The 4445-nt window shown below is 41.1% G+C and overlaps 1 long non-coding RNA gene across 1 annotated transcript; it reads right to left on the bottom strand.

Annotated features, from left to right (window-relative positions):
* Positions 1-2684: 2684 nt before the first annotated feature.
* On the bottom strand, positions 2685-4096 carry LOC125246212. Its single transcript, XR_007179774.1, has 3 exons — positions 3814-4096; positions 3582-3663; positions 2685-3054 (listed from the first exon to the last, which is right to left on the bottom strand). It is a non-coding gene; the product is annotated as an uncharacterized LOC125246212 (long non-coding RNA).
* Positions 4097-4445: the final 349 nt, after the last annotated feature.

The following is a 4445-nucleotide window of genomic DNA, read 5'->3' as shown; positions in this document are numbered from 1 at the left end:
GTGTTTTGTTTTGTTCTTTCCTTCAAGGTCTGTGTCAGTTTCGGGTTTAGATCTCCCTCGCGGTGCCAAACATGTCTCGCACAACAGACCCTGCTGGACACTGGAAGGATCTGGAGACCTGGCTAAGTGTTGTAACAGACAGCCTCCTACCTAAGGCCGCTGAAACACTAAAGCATCAGACACAGGACCAGCTGGATGACAACATAGCAAGCCTCATGAAACAGGACCCAAGCCAGAGCTACAGTCACAAAGAACTAGCCAAGATCACCGGCTCCTTAAGCCACACACTCATCGCCACCCTCAAACTGAGCGACAGGCAAGCCGCCCATCGCCAGCAGGAGCTGACACATGCACAACGGCGCATCGAACAGCTGGAGCTGGAGGCTCAGGAACGACGAGAAGGGCCTGATGAAGTGGAACAAGGCGCAAAAGAGGAGATCAACAGGCTAAAAGAGACCCTAGCAGCTACTACGCAAGAAATGGAACGAGGCAGAGCAGACTACGCTGACCTCTCCGACAAGCTACAATACGCAGAACAGCTACTGGAAAAAGCAAAGACTGACTTCAGAGACAAGAACAGCCGAATTAAAGCTCTCGAAACTCACCTGAATGAGTCAAGAAATGAGGTCAGCCGCCTAAAACAACAGCTTGACTACATCAAAGAAGAGTCTGACAGTATTAAAGAGGAACTCAAGCATGCATATGAATTGCGCTGTGAGCCGTCAAGAACACGTCGGACACCGATTTCACCTTTGCCAAGCAGGACCGGCTCCCCTGTTCCTGGACTGGCACATGATCAGAAGGTGTGCACCAGGAACCTCGCCAAGCAAAAGGGGGACTCTGTAGGGCACCGCTCGACAGAACTTACAAATGGCTTCATCAGCCAGAGGCATGATTGAACAAAGCTTCATGTGGTCCAAAAGATCCATTTCCTGAAGTGATGACGTGACTTCTTTTAACAAAGGACTCTGTCTAAAGGACTTATTAGCTCATCAGCAATAAACTAATCAGAACCCATCACGTGGATCTGATCACATTAAATCTATTGATTCTCTCACAAAACCCTCTTGTATTAGCGGACGGAACAGGAAAACACCCATCAACGGATTTGAAGACGAATCTGTCCTATCAATACCTCCCTTGTATTGAGCAATCCATCCTGACCCGGTCACTCGTGACTCCGGTCAAAGTTTAAACTATGCTTGAAAACTGTGCAATGAACTTCGAATGGACCATCATTAAGAAATCATTTTAAACTATATACAGAATAATACATGCCATGATGTAATTACTAACATGTCTATTCAATGTATTCAATATGTGGGTTTTCTTCAAATGCATTATTGTAATCATTGTTTTAATTAGGTCAGTCTCGTAATATGTGTGTGGAAGAAGTGTGTCATGTTTGAGCTCTAAATACAGAGTTTATAATTCTCTGTAATTCTGTGTGAATGAAACATTGAAATTCAGTATCAGGAAAATATTAAGAAACTTTATAAAGTTGTTAATCAAACAGGAGAATGTTCTGCAGATATCACGCGGTGTGATCAATGGACAATAGACGAGGCGTGTCTAATCTCCGTAGCAACGTCTCATTGGAGGATCGCATCTGAAGGATGGACCCAAATTGCTCCTTTAAAACTATGCTTTCCCAATAGCCAGTTGTCAAAAGATATGTAAAAGATACGTCAAAGAATCGATACGCTGAAGAAGGGTTGAAGAACCCATCTAACTGCCGTGGCTGATTTCCATCTGACAGTCGCTGACTATCTTCATCCACGAGCCGCAACAGCCGTCACATCCAGACTCCAAAACACTTCGTGAAATATCTGACCAAAGTCTCCCAAGAAGAGAGCCGCTCAAGCCAGACGCTCAGCCAGCAGCATCCTTCAAAGCTTCCGCGCAACCCACAGGGCTTTCCCGAGAAGACGTCACCTGAAAGACAGCCAATCCAGAACGGGATTCCGCTGTACACGAGTCACGGAACAACCCGATTACCTCAGCTGTCACAGCAAACGCAGGTACAAGCAAACTTCTCTCTCTCTTGCTGGGAACTGGTGAAACTCCTTTAAACCTAAAGAATCAAGCCAAAGCTCTGCTTTTGTGATTTTCCTCAGGTTATGAGTTAAGTTAGCACTGAACTTGGGACTTTTCATAACTCATCAACTCCGCGAATGTGTGTACATGTATGTATGTGTGTGTGTGTGTGTTTAGCCTTAGTTTTCTGTAATCATTAGAAGTAGTCAATAAATCTTGTTTTGATTTTTCACATATACGAGTTTCTTGTGCTGTGTATCAAATTACTGCCTTAAACTTAAAAGATCCTAAAAGTTACCTCTTGCTTATAATATAATAATTACAATAATAACAATAATCATAATAAAATATTGTTACTGTTGGCCGCAGAATAATATTTTATCCAGAATTGGTAAAATACTCTAACCTCAATTTTCGCTGGACGAATAATTGATGAAGTGTTAAATATTAATTCTGAATCATTTACAGTGAATCATTTACAGTTGATTCAATTCTTATTCCCTGTAACAATTAAATTGAGCTAATAAATAGGCTAAGTCCTTACACTAGGTTTACCAACGGCAGTTTCTTCCACCCCCAACAACCCTCTGCCCCTCCCCAGATATGGCGTTGTCATATCAGAGTCTTTCCATGCCCTGGCCATGGTGTAAATATATGACAGTGACAGAATAAACACAAAAGAAAACTGGCCTCATTCAATGTCCAGTAAGTATGATGAGGAAAAAGACAACAGTTCAATATGTCAGTCCACGGAAAAAGGTCTCTCTGTTTTTTGTTTTTTTGGTTTACAGTTACCAGAACAATGGTGAAATCGATTCCTCGATCTACAGATGCAGCATCAATACGTCACGAACACGTTGCACAACTCCGGCGATCGGCTGCGGCTGATCCAGTTGATCCAGTAGGTCACGGCACCATTTTTATGTAGCAGTTTTACTCTGGTTGTGTTTTGTTGCTCTCAAAGATGACAATACAGGTGGAGCAGGTCTCAGGAAGGTTTATTCTGAAGAAGCAGGTCTGCAGAAATACACAGAGCACAATTAATGTTTTTTGGGATACACGTCTCTCCCCTTCAGTGATCCATACAGCATGGAAAAAGCAGCACTCTTGTTTGAAGAGCGAGAGAAAGCACAACCGACCTCGTCAATAGCAAATGTGCTTCTCAAGAAGGCAATTTACTCAATTAACAGTTACAAAACATAAGACAAATAGTATAAATCAAATAAATCAAGATAATTAAGATAAAACAAACAAATAAAGTAAGTCACAAAATACATGTCACCATTATATGGCATATGAAATATATATAAAAAAAGAAAATATAGTTCCTCACCGCGTACTCGCATCAGTAAATTAATTAAATGGGGGGAAATGTGAAAAGTTACAGATTTTGCACAATTTAAATTGAAAATATTAAATTTGATAACATCACGTTTGCATACAGACCTCACTCTTTTTTTTGTATCTATCAAACTCGTATAAACTCGATAGTAAACACATTTCAAACATTTCTCAACATATAATACAATAAACAACGAACATACCTGCAGAAATACACAGAGCACAATTAATGTTTTTTGGGATACACGTCTCTCCCCTTCAGTGATCCATACAGCATGGAAAAAGCTAGTAAACAAAACCAATCTCAGTAAAATGTTCAAAATACAATTCAATGCGTTACATTTCATGAAATCACCGTCTTACATTACACTTAAACATTATTTATCTCATGAAATTAATCAATGATATTGTTTACACTTAGAGAAATCTCCTTACCAGCACTCTTGTTTGAAGAGCGAGAGAAAGCACAACCGACCTCGTCAATAGCAAATGTGCTTCTAAAGATGGCGCTGTTCACACATCGCACGAGGTATTGTGTGCGTCACCATTATGTGCCCCATAAAATATTCTGCATTAACGGTTCCTACTCGAATTAATTATGCATGTTATGCCTCATTATAACTCTGAACACAAACATGAGAATATAAGAAAATAACAAGTTTTGATGAAGTTCATTAACATTATTCTTTATGTATATATATATATATATATTGTAATATTTGAACCAGCTACACGCACGGGGCATAGAGCGTACTTCTGTGACACTGAATCGGTGTTTGGTTCGGCGGAGCAGAACGCTTGTAAAGTTATAACCTGGGCCCTGAACGGGGTTGAGAGCACTTTAGGTGTGTAGCCGAGTCTGGGCATGAGTCTGACCATACAATCGTTTGGGCCAAACTGCATACAAACACTATTAACTGATAGGGCATGTAAATCACCTACCCGTTTTCCACATGCTAGCGCGAGCAGTAACGCCGTCTTAAATGAGAGCACTTTTATATCACTAGACTCAGCTGGTTCGAACGGTGGGTCGGACAGCGCTCTGAGCACTAATGATAAGTCCCATA

The sequence above is a fragment of the Megalobrama amblycephala genome, linkage group LG14 (assembly GCF_018812025.1).
Source record: "Megalobrama amblycephala isolate DHTTF-2021 linkage group LG14, ASM1881202v1, whole genome shotgun sequence".
Classification (NCBI taxonomy): Eukaryota; Metazoa; Chordata; class Actinopteri; order Cypriniformes; family Xenocyprididae; genus Megalobrama; species Megalobrama amblycephala.
This window is presented reverse-complemented; position numbering and strand designations above follow the sequence as displayed.